Source organism: Cibotium barometz, chromosome 29 (genome assembly GCF_041138505.1).
Source record: "Cibotium barometz isolate CiBa-2024 chromosome 29, ASM4113850v1, whole genome shotgun sequence".
Lineage (NCBI taxonomy): Eukaryota > Viridiplantae > Streptophyta > Polypodiopsida > Cyatheales > Cibotiaceae > Cibotium > Cibotium barometz.
In genome coordinates this window covers 2,145,594-2,165,205 of record NC_141074.1, presented here as the reverse complement: position 1 = coordinate 2,165,205, position 19,612 = coordinate 2,145,594, and positions in this window count along the sequence as shown.

Genomic DNA, 19,612 nt, shown 5'->3' with positions numbered 1-19,612 from the left:
ATACACGCCCACACCCGCACACCCCACTCCATCATCCCCTCTCGGCAACGACGACGTACACGAAGGCATCAATGACATCAAGCAAAGTACTCTATGCTTTGTGTGTGCATGCTTATGATTCATGCATATTTTCTTATGTTGTCGCAAGACACACATTTCTCAATTGGTATGTGCATAATTAGAAGTCTTTATGGTTGGTTGATGCTCAAATAAGAAGTCTATGACACAATTAGACTAAGGAATAGCTAAACATGCTATGCTTTATAAATCTAGATGCTACACTAAAAAGTGTGTGTCAGGACAAAGGTCTTGGAGAGCTCGCGATCGTCATGACTAATTAGCGGGCACGGGCACGGCCTAGGCTAAGTCATTACGGGGTTTAAGGGGACAAGAGGAGGCGAGTGTTGAGCCAAGGGCCACAACTACGGGGACGGTGGCCGGCCACCGTCCCCGTAGTTGTGGCCCTTGGCTCAACACTTGCCTCCTCTTGTCCCCTTAAACCCCGTAATGACTTAGCCTAGGCCATTCCCGCTAATTAGTCATGATGGTCGAGCTCTCCAGGACCGTTGTCCTGACAGTGTGTATGTTCATTTTTATACAAGGAAGTGTTTGGTTATTGTTGTTGCGATAATTCTGTAATTGTTTTTTATAATTCTAAGTTGTACAAGAAATTAATTTGCAATCTGTTTTCGTAGTGGTGTACCTAGGAGCACATTTTTTATTACCCATAGGTCTACGCCCTATGCATCCTCTCCCTTAAACCTTGATTCATTATCCATCCATGCTTCGGTGGATGGTCTTAGGATTGGTTGGTTATCTCGTAGATGACTATGGGGTACGTAACATTACTCACTTCAAGAAATGTGTAATTTTGCTTTTCTGCAATTTTAAATAAAAAAGATAAAAGAGGCTTATATGGAAATCTAGATTACAATATGTCGGGGCCACCACTTGGTAGTATAGGGGGTTTCTAGCATGGTTTTATGTGTCTGTGGACTTTTAAAGACCAAATTTGACCATATGAGCCAAGTAGTCTTAGCTTGCCGATCCGAGATAGGTTTAGTACCATCGAGCTAGTAAGAGCAAGAGGAGTTACTGATCAGTGTAGCCTCTCGGGTGACCAGGTTCTTAGACGACTTGACGTTCTACAGGAGAGCTAGGATGAGTACGAGTCCATAGATAATGAGTATATTCATGAGGCTAATGATCTTCTAGATACAAGGACATACAACGTTTCCCCTAGGCTTGTTGACATTGACAAGACCCAGTTGTATATATCGAGGGAGTCTGTGACAAAGTTGTTGTTAGCCACACAGATCTACATGACCTCTTATTGGACCATTGACGAGACCATGGAGTAATGCTATATGGATAAATCTAGCAAGGATGATGTCATTTGGTAGGATAGATCGGGCCCAATTACCCACTAGATGTAACCTGCATCATTTTGATTTTCTTCGTGAGTGAGCCCTCACATGTAAATATTTTCCTTGTAAATAAGCAAACATTGCCAATGGTTCTCTGGGCTTATCCTGTTCGTATAATTTTGAGGTCGATATTATGAGCTACGAGCACCATTTAGTGCCAAAAAGTGCCAAAAACATACTATGGGCGCCCAGGCAAGTTTCTAGCTCATTATAAATGCCAAAATTATAATGAGACTTGCACGCATCGGTAGCACGTTGGTTGGCATGCATAGACATGCGTGTGTCGACGGTGCGCACCAGGAAGTCATGACGTATGCATTTTAGCTGGGATCACATGGGGTATCTGGCTATGAGAGTGTGTGATAGAATCTCCCCTAGCTTGGGCACGCTTTTTCCCTTAAACAAGGTCCAAAAGTATGTGAATCTCCTCTTATTTCTCCTCCCGGGCCTGGCTTGATGATGCTGGGATGCAGTTCATTCTTTAAAACAAGTGTTTTGGTTACTATTTTTACCCTCTTGAATTCCCATAAGCAAATCTACCAATTAACTCTTCTCTCTTGGGTGAATTCCGGCGGCAGCATAACAAAGTCAACTACACGTGAAAACCCACGGGAAACTCACGTGAGTTACAAAGCTTACACTTGTTAAATCTCAGTGACACTTGAAAGGAAACTTGCTTCAAAAAAGCACTCTTAAAATCCAGTTTGAAAAGCTCACAAGTAATTATAAAAACCTAAACAATGCGCCATTTCTCACTCCTCAAAGATGGATGAAATTTACATGTGAAATCTGACCTCGTGCGAGAGGTTAGGGGAAAATCATTTAGCTCTTAGGATCACATGAAATTCTGACACAGTGACAAAACCGCCAATTTTGGCTTATAGACCACTGAAAAAGTCATCCAAAATATAAAAAAAGAGTAGATATAGCATGTATCTACTCATTTGACCTTATACACCTTGTTTATAGTGTATATACATCACAACTTTCAAGTTTGATCCCAAAAAAGTCAAATTCATCACATAGGTCTAGAACAACAAAGTGACAAAACCGCCAGTTTTGGCTTATAGACCACTGAAAAAGTCATCCAAAATATGAAAAAAGAGTAGATATAGCATGTATACATCATAAGGAAGCTATTGCCATCACAAAAGTGTCAAAAGGTGACAGTAATCCGAAAACGCGTTTTTGGAGAAACCCACTTTCTGCTCATCAAATTGCAAAAGTGCGTTGGCACAAGTCATTCTTATAGTGTATATAGCTTAACTCTCAAGTTTCATATCATTTGGATAAATCTAGGTCATAGCCATAGTTCAAGTCTACGACAGATCTAGAGTGTTTTGGGTATAAACAAGCCATATGTTGAAATTTGACTAAAGGTGTCTAGGCATCATAAGTAAGCTTCGTATCACATCAGATCTGAAAAAACTCACAGTCATCCAAAAACGCGTTTTTGGAGAAAGTGCCCTTACAGAATCAGGTACAGTCACTTAAGTGAGGATCGAAAGGATAGCTTTGAGTTCAAAAGTGAAGTCAAATGCTAAATTTGGTCTAAGTGAGCAAAAGTTAAAAAAATTTAGGGCTCCTTTGATAGGAATCTAGAAGTGATTACAAGCGCTAAGAGCATTGGAGTTTTCGGCTTCAATCCGATTAGTCAGGTGATCACTCTTTAAGATTCATTCGCATTTGATAAACACTTGCAAGCTCTATGCATCTTAGGTCGGGATCTTTCTATAAGTCGAGAAATCAGAGCACGGTTGACGGGAGAAGTAAGGTATTCACACAAGAGAGTACACCTAGGACTCAGAGTCTAGGCACTCAACCAGTCGAGGAGGTTCTCCTTGATAAGTTATCCGAGTCAAGCATGGAAACTCAATCTTCTTTCCGCTCCCAGTCTCATGGAGTATCTTGACTACGATGGAAGGCTAAGATATCATGCAAAAAATGCTCACGGTGAAAAAATCTACAAGGATTTTCTTGGTAGATATGCGGTCAAGATCGAGGATCACTTCTCGGCGGACTTAGATCTCGCACCATGGGTGAATTTCCAAGTAGATAGGTACATGGGAAGGGATGCGGATATGTATCTCTTAGTCGAAAACCCTGAAATAGTTGATAAATTGGGCAATGTAGTGCTAGAAGGGTTTGCAGTAGAACAAGAACATCCACCGAAGTCAAGCCCACCAAGTTTTATATTAGTAAACTCAGTTAGGACTCAACGAGTTCCGATCGACGATACCACTAAAGCCTTATACAAACGAGAAGATACGAGCACGGAATTCTACTACTTGCTCGACTTCCCACTCGAATTCAGCCTCTCCAAAAACAAGACCTTATACGTCTTTTTGAACAACATGACCATGGAGACTCAACATCTCATGTTCCTTGACAAATACGGCTTGGAATGGAAGCTGATGTTGGATAGTGAGTTGAGAGGATTCACTGCACAAGGGGTTCCAATTATAAGACCGCAAATGTAGCATGAGCACACTTATCCATGATTTCAAACAAGACGAGAAAGAGACTTTGAGAGATTGTGCCAATAGGTTGAGTAGTATATAGCCAGATGTCCTGAGAAGGAATTGCTCTCGTAGCAAAAGCTCATCTCACTCTTTTTGGAAGGCTTGTTAAACAAGTCTTTGCATGCAAATATCTATTGCAAGAAACATGCGACGCTTAATGAGTGCATCTACAATGCCATTGACCTAGATGACAATTGCGTCATCTTTGAAAAAGACAAGCCAATATCACAGGATCTGACTCTTCAAGCGCAAAAAGCTTAAGCGAAGCCGAGAAGAGCACAAGCGGGAATCCGGAAGCGATGGTAGAGCTAATCATGAAATGCATGAACGAGGTCTTTAAACCAACACGAAGTCCTTAAAGATGTGAGTCTTGTGGAGGAGATCATCCTACTTCACAATGTCTCCCGAAACAAAACTACCAGGTACAAAAACCGCCAAGAATAGACAAATGGTGTGATTTCGAACAAAAATGGACAAATCATGAGACATCAAAATGTTACCATAGGATTCGACTCATGAGAGAGCAAAGCATAGTGCAGCAAAACACGGGGACTCCTCAAGGGGCTAATTACGCTCCTAGAGCGGGATACCAAAACTACGCAGCACCAGGAATGGAAAGAGCACAACCTGTGCTAGGCAACCAGCCACCACCATTGCTAGGAGCCACAGTAGTTAGATATGTGCAGCCTGAAGATCTAGGTCATGATGGTACAGGACAACATGGAAAACACTTTGACCACCACACCATCACAGGTAGGATCCACGGACCAATCTATGGTTGTCCCCGAAGGCAATTACCAAATGGATCATAATACGCTTTGGTTTATTGCCAACAGAGGAGCACATCAAAGAGGAGGGCCTGGACCAAGACCATATCGCGCAGGACCACCACTGACAAGTCCGCCTAGACGTTGCTACAGATGTGGAGGTGACCCTTGGATTAGGGATTGTCCCAACCCTTGGGTGGAACGACCACCTAACTCAGGAATTCCTCCCCTGCAGAGAACATGCACAGAATGCAAGTGCACTTTGTGCAAGGCTATGCTCAACTACATTGAGGTAATTCCTTCCATGAGCTCGCCTAGCTCTTCAAAGACAAAAGTAGTGGTGCCTATCCACGTAATCACAAGGGCCCAAGACAAAGCGAAGAGAGACGCTAAAGGAAACGAAGCCGAGAAATCTACGAGTGAATGCAGTAAAAAGACAAAAGAAACATGGAAAGCCAGAAGAGCAAGGAGGGTAGCAAGTAAAAGGAAACGCAATGAAAAACTCAAAGAGGCTGCCAAAGAAACTGAACTAGAGAAAGAAACAACAATAGAGAGTCAGGAAAAAGAACAACGTGACGTAGAAATAGACAACAACAAGCAAACTGCAGGGTTAGTGCTTGTTGAGAAAAGCTTCGAACCTTTAGAGGCTTTACTACAAGCATATGAAGCAAGACTGAAGCCCATAAAGACATTAGAGGATAGGTGGACGAATGTTTTTGGGACAAGTCAATAGCAAGTCAACAAGAAGCTGCTAAATCAATGAATGAGTAGTTTATGAGGCAAAAGCGGGAGATTAAAGCGGAAGCTTTAAAAAGGCAAAGTTAAAGTGACATGGGATGCAGGAAGCGGCTACTTGAAGACTCAGGAAGTGGCTACTTGAAGACTCAGGAAGCGGCTATGTGAAGAATTGATTTATTTTCCCGCACTTACCCATTTTAATTAAAAGCCGCAGAAATCCTTGTAATTATCTTGCTGATTGATTAGAAGAGCTATGGGCTTCCACCTTGTAATTTTAGCTCTTTAACTAAGTATGAAACCACTTCTAAAAAACCCTAGGTATATAAGTCAATTTCTAGCTTTTTAGAGGATACTCACTTTAGCTGCACTTACAAGAGCTTACACAAAGAGAAGAAGGTGATGCTTGCAGCGCTTCCTACATGCACCTACTATTGTAATATTTCTCCGTTCTAAGGGTTTCATCTCTCTATTGTCCATTCTATGAATTTTCTTTCATCGATTTTGATTAAGAAATGATTAAGAAAGTGTGTGTGTGCTTTAGGTAAAGAGTGTGTGTGAAGTAGATTAATCTTTGATTAAGGTTGTCTTTGATGAGTTTATGTGATTGATTAGTGTATCAAGAGCATGCTTAGTTGATAGGAAGCACTAATTTCCGCTTGAATTAAGAGGTTTGAAGGCTCATAACCTCTATGTATGTGTGTGTATTAAGCTTCTTGTTAGTCCACTAATTGATTGAATTGTGCCATTGAATGAGCTCACAACCCTTTACACTTCCCCTTTCTCCTATTAGCATGCATTTTCACATGTTGATGGATAGAGATTTCCCTCTTTGCTTGAATGTGTATATGTGTACATAGAGGCAAATACTCTTCCCTCTTCTGGATTGAATGTGATTACCGTGAAATTGACATCCTCATGTAGCCTCCGTGGGGCATTCCCCATGGTTAGTACATGCCAAATGTAGCTTTACACAATAATTTGGAGCTCATTTGGTCATCCAACCCATCATTTTTGCACTCTTGAGGTAAAGTGTGTGTTTCTTCACTATTTCATGCATTTGGGAGGGCAAATCTTGTCCAAATTGGGATATCTTTACATATCCATGACCAACAAGACAAGATCTAGAACCTGCAAGACAAGATCTAGAACCTGCAAGCTTCAAAATTGCAAAAGTCATTTTCTGCTAGGACTTCAGATAGAATTGCGTTTCTATTCAAAGTGCTCAGAATTTAGTCAAGCTTGCTTGCCCATGATGTGTACATGCCGAAACAGGTCTAGCATAAAAATTTGGGCTAGTTTTGACCTTATACTCATCAGTTAGAGCCAAATTGGATACATAGCGTCTTTCAAGCAATTGGGAGATCAAAACTTGTCCATTTTTGGATTTCAAGACATTGTTGGAATCAGGAGACCAAGCCCCACCACTTGCAAGCATCAGAACTCAGAAATTCATTTTCTGCTAGGAAATGAACAGAAACGCGTTTCTGTTCAAAAGTGCTCAGAACTTGATCAAACTTGCACCATTAGAAAGATTATGCTCTGGTGATTCCAAAACAAGTTTAACTTCATAATTTGGCCTAGTTTTGACCCTCATGCATCAAAATTAGAGTCTACAGAGGAGACAGTGTTTCTAAGCAGTATTTCTATCTTTTGGAGGGTCAAACATTAACCAAATTGTTATGTTTTTACATATTTGGGATCCTAAGGCCAAGCCCTACAAGTAGGAGTCATCCCATGTCAAAAAGAGCATCTCAAACAGAAACGCGTTTTTGTTCAAAAGTGCTCAAAATTAGATGAAACTTGTACCATCACATAGGCTATACTCTGTTGATTCCAGAACAAGTCTTACATCATAAATTGGACTAGTTTTAACCCCTCATGCATCAAAAGTAGAGTCTGTAGAAAACAGTCTTCCTGAGCAGTATTTCTATCTTTTGGAGGGCTAAACAACATCCAAATTATTATGTTTTTGCATGAATGAGATCCTAAGACAAAGCACTACCTGTTCCAAAGTGGTCAGATTTTGGTGAAACTTGTCTCATTGGATAGCCCATGCTTTGTTGACTCTAGAACAAGTCTCATTGCATAATGGATTAGTAGGAAACAGTCTTCCTCAGCAGTATTTCTATCTTTTGGAGGGCTAAACAACATCCAAATTATTATGTTTTTGCATGAATGAGATCCTAAGACCAAGCACTACAAGCTGCATACAAATTTTGTCAAAAAAGACCACCTCAAATAGAAACGTGTTTCTATTCCAAAGTGGTCAGATTTTGGTGAAACTTGTCTCATTGGATAGCCCATGCTTTGCTGACTCCAGAACAGGTCTCATTTCGAAATTTGGCCAAGTTTTGACCCATCATACATCAAATCTAGTGTATGTGGAGAACAGTGTTTCTCAGTAGTATATCTAACTTTTGGGGGGTCAAACATTATTCAAATCATGAAATCTTTGCATATCTGAGATCAAGAGACCAAGCCCTTTAAGCTGACATCAAAATTTGTGCAAAAAAAGGCACCTCAAACAGAAACGCGTTTCTGTTGAAAAGTGCCCTAGAAAGGTCAAATTCACATACTGCCCACATGGGAGCCTTGTACACACTCTAAGGAACCCAACTATCCAAGAAAAATTCAATTTGGACTTGTGGAAGTCAAGAAACTGGCCTAACAGCTCCGAAAATACCTGCACTCTAACAGAGCTTTTGGGGTAGCTACAAAAGTCCAAATCATAAAGTAAAAATATATTTGGGATCCCCAAGACATGCACTACAGAGCTGAACCAAAAAAGTTCAAAAATTCAGCACCTTAGACAGAAACGTGTTTCTGTTGAAAAGGGCCTTACACTTGTTAGAATCATGCACAGTGACTTTCTTGAGGTTAGGAAGGGTTGCTGTGAGGTCAACGGTGATGTCAAATGCTAAAGTTGGACATTCCCTCAAGCTGGAGCAGTTTTGGACATGTCTGGTCTGCTAGGAGAGGTTGGCAAGGGATATTTGGAAAGTGATACACACATTCTCTAAGCCAAAAGGAAAGGGAGAAGAGGTTGGATAGCAAAGAAAAAAAAAGTCTAGAATTTTTTTCAAAAATAAGTGCCAAACTTCTCGTGTGTAAGATTCACGTCGCTGCGAGTTGTTTGAAATACCATATTCAAAATTTCGAACAAAAATCAATTTTCCCATACTAAACTCACTATAGAAAACTGACGAAAAATCTGCAATTTTTGGCTAGAAAAAGTGCACTATTTTTCTGTGCCATATTGTTCAAATACCTTCAAAATGAGTTCTGGAGAAGTTTGAAAAAGTCCAAAAAATTTGAAAATTTTCGGATAATTGGCCATATACATTCTGGCCACGAGACCCTGTAGGAGCTAACACTTGGGATAGAGCATAGTGCAAGGGAGCACATCAAGGTCGCTGTCTCAAGTGAGTGAACTAGGTCAAGCCATGGCATACCAGACCTAATCCAACATGGGCATGAGAGCCGAGTGGTCGGCTAGAGTGGATACTGCCACTGCAGGAACTGAATGCCATGAAATTCCACCTTCGCCACCCATGCGGAATTAGAAGCTAGTCAATTCAATTTTGACTAGAAGAGTTTCCATTGATGACCCAACCAAAGCTTTGTACAAGAGGGAAGACGAGGGCATGAAATTATTTTATTTGCAAAAGAACGCGAGGGGACACAGCCTGTCTTACGAGCTAGTGCTATATGTTTTTGTCCACAAAGCTATAGAGCATGATCTATCCGTGATCTTCATGGATAAGTACGGACAAGAATGGGATTTCTTGCACTCACATGAAGTACAAGGCTTGCCAGTCGCTAGACTCAGAAACAGTGAGGCAAGCCTTCCAGATTTCAGAACTCATGAGCCCACGACCTACACTGAATGCTTCACCAATGTCAACAACTACTCCTCCAAGTGTGTCTTCTGTGCGAAAACTAGAAAGAGCAAGTGCTCCTTTGGAAACAAGACCAGATGGTTCAATACACATGCATACCATGAGTGAGCATCTAGCTAATAGAGGGCAGATACCATCACGTCGCGCAAATATGATAGCTAGCCCCTAGGTGCAGAGAGACAAGGCCCATGCTATATATATAGAGGTGAGCATTGGATGAAGGATTGTCCGTAGTTCAAGAATTATATCCAAAGTAGAACTGCCAAGCCCACTTTGCCACCTTGCCTAGACCGCAAAAGTGCAGAGCAAGTTGTGTCTGTTCATGACACGACTATTGCTCAGGACACGACTCAAGTCAAAGATAAGGATAAATGCAAGGAAGGACCGAGCGATATGCCCAGGGAGAGCAAAAGAGCTACCAAAGAAACATGGAAGCAGTGAAGGGCTAGAAGAGCTACAAGTAAAAAGAAACAAAATGACAACGAACATTCAGCCGTAGAAGGGCAAAACAAACCTTTGAGCCAATACCTTTCAGCAAATCGGGAGAATATTGTGACGAAGAAGATGGAAACATGACTCTACTGGTGGAATACGCAGGGCATACCAGTCTAGCTATCCTAGATGGTGGATCAGGTGTCGCAATTGCCACAAAAAAGTTATGGGAGACTTGGGGAAGGCCAGCTTTAAAGCAAACATGCATTAAACTGCGCTTAGCCGATGGAAACATAGAGAAGCTAGAAAAAGTCACAATCACTTCATGTGGAGTTGCATATGAGCATACGTTTGCAGTAGTAGATTTTGGAAAGAATCCAAATTACAACATCATTCTGGGACGACCGTTCATGCGGCAACTCAAAATGATTCAAGATTGGGGTTCTGACTATATCTACTTACGACAACAAGATGTTGTTACACGCATCAACTTGATGGATCACTCCTATCAAGAGGTTGCTAGAACACCCATAGAGAACCTTATAGAGAACCTTGACACAACTTCAACAAGAAATGACTCAAAAGTCCCATCATGGGTCAACTCAAGGATTCATAGGTGGATAAATGAGGCATCAGATGAGGAGGGCTTAGACAATGATCATGAAGACGAGGAAGTATCCTATGATGAGAAAGATGGTAAGATAGTGCCACTCCGCACTATTCAAGTGAGCTCATCAGATTCAAGAGAGTCTATTGACCAAGGCTAACAAACTGGAATCTCAATCTCTCAGAAATCCAATCCCTCGTACTCTCTTAGACAAATAGATAGAGCCTTTGTTAGTCGCTTACCATCCTTTGATGGAAGCACTAAATGGTATAAATCTTTATTGGGCATTACATTTGAAAGGTTTCATCCAGACCAGCGTTGTAAGGGAAAAAACTTTCTTAAGTATTCTTGAGGAACCTATAAGTACGATCATTGTATACCGAGATATGGATCACAATTTCTATGGGCCTATTCCTTCTACATGTCTGAAGAAGTGCCAAGTGTTGGTTCCCTTACTTATCTCATATGATCCCAGGAAGTAATAACGCTTTAATACTTTATAGAAACCCTAGGGTAACGGGACCACAGACTGCTACAATGCAAAATTATTCTCAAAGACAAAGCACACTTGCCCCTTCTTACAGTGGTCCACAAGCTTTAACGCCCAACCTTAGCCACCCACCTAGCTTTGGTACCAAGGAGATTCCGCATCTGCATGCATCTCTAATTAGCAGACCACAACCACCTATCCATGAAAGAGATAGCCAAAGGATTCTTATCAACAGACAAAGCCAGAATCAACCTCCTCAAGTAAGGCCAGCCTATCAAGGGTCAAGCAGTCATCAACCATCACCCAACAATGGAGGAGCAACATTGCCTGTAAGTACATCTAACTCCAATCATAGCATGTACTACACACACCCAGGATATATGATCCCCTCAACATCCATTGCACCACAGGTAGCAACCACAATTGCACCACAGGTAGGAGCACATAGCTACAATGCAAGCATTCACATGCCATCACGATCACCAACCATAGAGTGCACAAATCCTTACCAAACATCATCATTCCATCAGCCATTAGAAAGGGCACAACACTTGACAAATGAGGCTCACATAGGCACATCAATAGCACATGGAATCAATCATAATGCCTACATGACACCACAAAGTGAGCGCACAAACACTCAAATAGGTGCTGATCAACCATTTCCACCCAGAGAACCGCTTGGGAAGGGAAGAGACTCCATTTTCGTTTTCTTTGCCTCCAAGTCCCTCAAAAAGTCATCGTCAAAGCATGCACAAAAGGAGATGGAGCCAAGAGTCAACCAAGTATTGGGACAAGCTTCAACGACATATTCAAACAAGGAGGAGGTACATCCAAAGCATCAACCAGTGTGGAGAGCCAGTGGAATACACTCAAATGAAGCCTCTCTCAAAGTACAGAACTGAAGGAAGCTTCCAATTGAAGCAAATAGCCATGATGTCAAGCATTCAATGCTTGTATGAAGACAAACAAGGAGGCCAATTCCAGCTTGTGTTTTCTCGTCAAGCTCAAAAGCCAGACACTCTAAGAGTATTCAAGTATCTTCATGTGAAAGATCTCTCATATGCATACAAAGATATAGATGGCTATGAGTATCAACTATACCAGGGACCACCAGCTGATCCACTTGGTGCTAGGACGTTTCAGCAGAACGACACATGCAAGGACTATGGAGTAGCCCACCTTCTAGTGAACTGTCCAACAAGCAAAGAGAAGCCAATAGAAAGTGCTATGGAAGGTCAAGACACTACAAAGCCTCAGGAGCAGAATTCTCCTAGAGCATCCACTCACTTGTTTCCAAGGCATCTTCTCCACCACGGTCCCCTCAAAGGAGACAAATTCTACCCGATAGTACGACAAATCTCTTGAAGTCTCAGGTTATAGAGCTACAAGCTAACAACGCAAAGCTAGAACAAGTTAAAGGAGCATCCATACAGTTCCTTGTCAAAGAAGAAGAACAACAGCATGAAAGCTCTGAGACAAGAAGACAAAAGGAGGTTGAAGACTTACAAAAAGCCAATTCTACAAAGGATAGAGTGGACGACACAGGCAAAGAACAAGTTGCACATGCCAACCAAAAGACTCTAGAGAATCCAAGAGCAGAGCCTACAAAAAAGGATGTAAAAGCATCAGATCAATCACACCTCATCAAGGATTCAATGAACGTTGCAAATACCGAATCATCAAGGAGTCTAGAGCAAGCACAACCATCCCAACAAATCTCTGTGCAACTGCTGCCAAATCTGAAGATAGGAGATGCTACTTCATCAAGCTTCAAGCCACAAACTCCACAAGAAACATCACCAACAGTGCTGCCAATAGTAGTTCATGCTACAAATGACCACGAAGATTCATATGTTCACCCTGCGAGGATTGTCATGAGCATGCAACACAAAGATGGATCTCGACAACAAAGGTTAGCTCTCATTGACATGAGTGCAAAGAAGAATATGATGTCCCATCGAACTTGGCGTTTGCTAGGTGAGCCTAATCTCACTTCAACAACCAAGTTTGTGCAAAAATCTGCAAATGTGTTTGGTGATTGTTTAGGAGTCATTGAAATCTCATGGGAGATAGAAGAATACTCTGAGACAGGCAAGTATTTTGTCATGGCTCCAGGGAATCTACATGAAGAACTAGTTCTCAGTCGAGCATGGATGGCAAAACGGAACTGCATAACAGGTTGGACCTTTCGGCACATGACGTTCTTTAATGTAGAAAGAAAGGTAGTGGCCGTACCACTCTATGAAGGAGTACCAGCAACATCCCCAAAGGTGTTGAAGCATATAAAGTCTCAACCAGAGAGACCTGCAATGGACAAAGGGAAAGCCAAGGTCGACGAATCTACTTGTCCACATTTGCCAAAATCATCAGTCCCAGCATCCAACCACAGTTGTCTCACCAATCCACTCACAAAGGAGCAAAAGACGTCCTCATCAACGACAACAAGGCGGTCTAATAGGACACAACAGGGAAGCCAACAATGTAGCAAGATCTACCAACCAAAGTACCCCATCACTCAAAGATCAACAACAAAAGATGCAGCAAGTTCTCGTGCCAAAACCAATGGTGGAAGCACATAGAACTGGTGAGGGTGACAAATATGTTTGGGTAGAGCATCAAAGAACAAACAAAGTCAAATCAAGTGGATGGCTTTCTACTATCAATTCATTGGAGGCACAAGGGTACAATGAAGGCAATCGAGAGCTATGGCTACTAAAACCAAAGTTCTTAGCTTATAAAGTGTCTTCCACGACAATAACTCCAACAAAAGGACGACAAAGCCAAAAGACAACCACTCAAAGTCAAAGCAAAAGCAGAGGCAAACAAAGAAAAGACGTCAAAGGTCAACTAAAGCTTCAACTTTGGAAGCGTCCCACAGCCTATGCAAGCTTTCGGCAAGAATGGATCCCGAAGGAAAAGTTAGCTCAAATGTCATCCAAAGGAAGAACCAACCTTGTTCAGATCCAAGTCAGAAGCTTCACCACCAAAGACAGTAGCAACAGGGGGTGGGTTGTTCCACAAGACCTCGTCAAGGCACAGGACTACTATGAAGGACAATCTCAAATTTGGCTACCAAAAGCTCTAATACAAAGCCAAGCAAGGAGTATGGCCTCACAAGCAAATAAGCCTCACCAACCAACTCAAGCCAATCATTGGAGGCCCATAAAAACTACCACATCAAACCTACTTCAACTGGCCAAAGTAGGGTAGCAAGTGACACCAAGTACTCACTTGAATAGAGCCATAACAACTAAGCTAGAACAAAAGTGGGTGCCAAAGAGACTCTCTACTGTCGAAAAACCCCAAACATCTTCAAGGCCAACATCTACCACCACAGGTAAAATATGGGTCCCTAAGAGTTGTTCTAGTGAACATAATAAAGAAGCACAGATTCAACAGTTCAAAGAAGGTGAACCATTGTCTTCACAATTCTTCATGACCATCAACCCTATTTTTGATCCAAGCCCAATTCAAGATATGGATCAAATAGTGGATGAAATACTTTGCCAATGGGGAGTTTGATAACTATCAAACAATAGCAGCAGGAGTACTTACAAGGCTGCAACAATTTCCTTAACCTCTCAAACAACTATAACTGCAAGCAAGCTACAATTGGAAGCCTTGATTGCACAATGAAGACTATCAACCACCAAACTTCCTAGAAAAGGTACAATAGGTTCATATTTGTGTACTTCAAGACACAATCAAAGAAAGTCCAAGTCACCACCAACCCAAAACTTGTTGGTAGGCACAAGAGTCAAGAGTCGGGCAGCCAAGCCAGAAAATGTGCAAGGCATTAGTCCCAGATCTTCATGTCCATAATAACTTTTGTGTATGAGTTGTAGTTACTAGTAGGCTACTGCTCAAGCTAGAGAGTTGAGCTATTAAGTGTGTTGCTCATGCTAGATGAGATGAGCATAAGAGTCCAAGTCTATTATTGTAAATGTTGGTGGAGAGGCGGAGAGTCCTACACTCACGCACATGTGCACGGTAAGGAGAGTGGAGAAACCTCGACATCAAAAGCCCTTTTAGAAAGTAATGGAAGCTATTATAGCTCTTTAAAGTGCTCTATGTGCTACATTTACTTCTAAAAGAATCCATTATTACTCTTCTCACACAACATATCGTTTTCATTGCATACTTTGTGAATGCATACTAGGGTGTCCCACACTTGGACACATGCATCAAGAACGCTTATTGCTTCCACCCATGCACCATCATCACATGAGATACTCTCTAAGGAGAACTCCAGCAAATGTACATAATCAATAAGATCAACAAGCCACGAGACTTTTTCCAGTCGTGCCATGCTAATCTTCTCGAATGACAACTCAAGTCAGCATTCACCTAGACTACAACAAATCAAATTCCCACGACAGCTACCCTTGGACACCTCATTACCAGTGTCCTAGGACGGACACTGAAATAGGAAGGGGATAGTGTTTTCGGGACAAGTCAATGGCAAGTCAACGAGAAGCTGCTAAGTCGATGAAGAAGTAGTTTATGAGGCAGAAGCAGGAGATTAAAGCGGAAGCTTTTAAAAGGCAAAGTTAAAGTGACATGGGATGCAGGAAGCAGCTACTTGAAGACTCAGGAAGCAGCTATGTGAAGAATTGATTTATTTTCCCGCACTTACCCATTTTAATTAAAAGCCGCAGAAATCCTTGTAAATATCTTGCCGATTGATTAAAAGAGCCATGGGCTTCCACCTTGTAATTTTAGCTCTTTAATTAAGTATGAAACCACTTCTAAAAAAGCCTAGGTATATAAGTCAATTTCTAGGTTTTTAGAGGATACTCAATTTAGCTGCACTTACAAGAGCTTACACAAAGAGAAGAAGGTGATGCTTGCAGCGCTTCCTACGTGCACCTAATGTAATATTTCTCTGTTCTAATGCAAATATAAACATCCGTACAAGACATGCATACATCCTATACACGTACAAAGACATGCATACACATACCATAACATGACAAAAGGACATAGCCTACACATTCCTCACATGAGTAAATGTTTCTAGCACATCTATACACATGTCTAACCCATACATCACATGCGTACACATACCCATGCCATCATTCCACATACTCCAACAATGTAATGACAGTCCTACACATACCCATGCCATCATTCCACATACTCCAACAATGTAATGACAGTCCTACACATACTACGACTATGCCTAACACATCCATCACCCATGCTAGACCATATGCACATACCAATGACATCCCATACCCATCAAAGTCCTCCTACCATCATGCAAATACATCATTAAACATGTCATAATATTTTTCCACCATGATGTACACATTCATATACATGTCCCACACATGTAAAGAGACCACCACACATCCCTCACACATTCTTTGACCCCTTGCGCACATCTTTCCACATCCCTAGCCATGTGCACATGTGATGCCATACTTTCCCATGTTTTCCATATACATATACATCCGTACCATACCTTTACATGTCTCAACATCCCTTCCTAGAAAAACTTGATCCATACACATCCCTGCGCATGCCATAATATCTCTCATATCCATGCCAGGAGATGCGTACCCATTCCTTCATGTCTATATATGTGTTGCACACATCTTACCCACATGCAACCACATCCTATATCTAATTCCCATGCATTATGTGTTGCTTAATTATGAACATCCACATTTTTAATTCACATTTCCTTACCCTCCCTACCCTCCCTTCTCCCATTTGTCTCCTTAGACATTGTGTTTATGACACGCCTGTTGATGTACGTCAAACCTTTAAGGTGGCATCGATAATTTCTTTTGATTATAAACTCCTTGACTATATTGCGTAATGGTTTTCACATTTCCATAGCTTGATACGTGATTAGTCTAGAGCTGATGTCATTCATTATGGGACCAAAAATCTGGCTTTGAAATTCAAAGAATCTTATGTAGAATGCATCCTCAAAGGTCTGCAGCAGCTGATGAGCCAATAGGAATTGCAATCTAGCATATAGTCCCATGAGCACTGACAGTGGTGGTGCAATCTATAAATTCTAGCTCAATCTGTCTCTTCCTTCTAGAAACCGAGTCAAGGGAACCCTCATGTGGATTGTGTCATGGAATTTCTCAATGCATAGTATAAGCATTTTGTAAATTTTGCCAAGCATTATACATGCGAGGTTGGGCACTCCCTTGAAGTAGTTTATACATTGTTTGAGGGTTTGGAGCATGTAGGATTCTCTCGGCTGCTTAGCTCCTTCAGGTTGGGCTAGTAGAAGATAGTTTAACCATGTTGGCCTACTATGCTTTATACGTTCATAATCCTCCCAAGTCCTTCTTCGTCTTACGGGGGACAAAAGATAGGATCAATGCAAAGTGCCCTTGCTGCTCTCGCATATGTGGTCTTGCTATTTGGACATTTCTTGAACTAGGATATTCTCCAGGTTGGGTGATTTTGCATATTTGCCTTTGATTGCCATTGCTCTAAGGAGACTGGTTCATATCCACCTATTTCTTCCTCCACACAGTGTGGTTGTAATCTCTCTCTTGCCTTTTGCACTTCATGCTTCATAAGAGCATATGGGAGCAATGGTTGGTTCCATTTGTTGTTGGTCGCCTCTCCCTGTTTCTGGAACATAAATTGGCACAGTGTATTAATTTTCTCTCCCATTCCATGCATTCCTTTTGTACTGGCTCAAGGCACTCAGCAATGTATACTCGGAGTTCCATCTCTACTTAAGAGTAGTCAGCGCTTGAGCTGGCTATTGGTGCTTGGGAGGTGCTAGGGGCTTCTTCTTTTGTTACTGAGTCTAGCATATCCAAGTTGAAAGATTCCCAATCTTGAGGTACTTTAGGGAGTGGGAGAATTGGTTGACTTTCTATTTGTGTGTGGCTTCCCTTCTTGCTTCTTCTAGTTGTACCTGTAATTACTTTACTTGCGCTGCCAAGTCTTTCTCTTTGGTTAAGAATATCTATGTTAGTAGATTGACTTGTTAGTTATTTGGCTTTGACCTGGTCGGCCAGATTTTTATTTTCCTTTTTAAGTGCTTTGTCAACTTACATCACAGCAGGGGCGACCAACTCTGGGTCTGTTATTTAGCAGAGCTGATTCAATGCCTCTTGTGACCACACCCTATGCTCATTTGCCACTTTAAGAGCTATGTGGAGCTGATTTGACTCTTGCTCCTTGATTTGTAGCTCTTTCTCAGCTTTGATGGCACACTTCATCATCAGATTCAATCTTTCACTAAAATCTGCAGCCCTTTGCTACTCAGCGTCCACCAAGCTTTCTTTTACAGCTATTTCCTCTTGTAGGTTGACCATTTCTTCATTATTCTTGATCAAGAACCCCTCCAGCAGCTCTATGTTTGCATTTGTCTTGGCAAATTTGAGCTCTTGCTATTGGCATAGCTTCTTGTCCTTCTTGATCTTTTCATAAAGCCAGGTGAGGTGGTAAAGGCAGCATCTTCTGCTTCATCTATCTCCAAACCTTCTTCACCTTGGTCTCTAGAGCTAGTACCGGCTTCCTCTTCTTGTATAGTAGCCAGTGTCTGGGATGACTAGGCTACTTCCTGCATTGTCTACTTTTTAGTGAGTATGTAGCCCGATTTTCCCAGTTCTATTGTTGTTGTTATCCACACAGCATTCCTACCCATCTAAAGACTAGGGGCTGGAAAATAGACCATGCCAAACTTTGCTCCTCTTATGGTGGTTGCAATTCAATAGCATCTATTTGTTCTGCTTGTTATGGAACTTGTTGTTCCTTGGCAGCACTTGTTTTCTCCACAATTGCGGGCAACTCTGAGCTTTCCATTTCCACTTTTTCCGCTTCTTTTTGCGTGGTAGGTTCTTTGTTTGCAGCAATTGTGTGCTCCACTTGTGTGGGCATTTCTACATTCTGTGTTACCACTTCTTCGTCTACCCTGTCTATAGCTGTTTCTTCACCTCCTCCTTTTGGTATCTTTTCTTGTTGTATACAAGGTTCTTGCCTTTGTTCCTCATGTATCTCTTCTTTCCTAGCTTCCTCTTCTTAGTTATTTGTTTGGGCTTCTCCTTCTATTATACGGGCATCCTCTATTCTTTCCAAGATTGGCTCAACAGTGGTTTGGGGCTTGGAAGGAAGAGGTTCATCTCTTGTATTGGGACTAGAGAAGAGGGTGGTAGAGATAGGAAGAAGGTGGTGTGCGGATCCAAGCATTGGCATGTCGAATCTATTCCGAGCAAGTTGGGCTTGTGAATTCTGGGATAGTAGTAGCTACCAAGATGTATATGTCTTCTTTCGAAGCCGAGGCCATTACTGGTGATGCTTCCCCCATCTCTGTGACCTTTTGATTGATCTTCCTCTCCTTTGGTGGCCTATGGTCAAGCTCCTTGGTTGGTTCCTCTTTAGATTCATTATATGGGAAAGGAGATTGCTGGGAGCAGTTTGTTTAGCTCTTTTGTGACCTCTCTAAAGCATCTCTTCCACGAAGTTTTTGCCCTTTCTTTCAAGTTTGTTCCCGGAGTTCTTTGAGACAAGAGTATGTATATGTACATTTACATATATATATATATATATGTATATATATATATAGATATGTACGTATATATATATATGTATGTATGTATGTACGTATGTATATCTAGGTACATAGATATACATACATACATACATACATATATATATATATGTATGTATGTATGTATGTATGTATGTATGTATGAAGAGACTTCCTAGCATGTGTGCATTGGCAGCTCATCATGGTTGGAA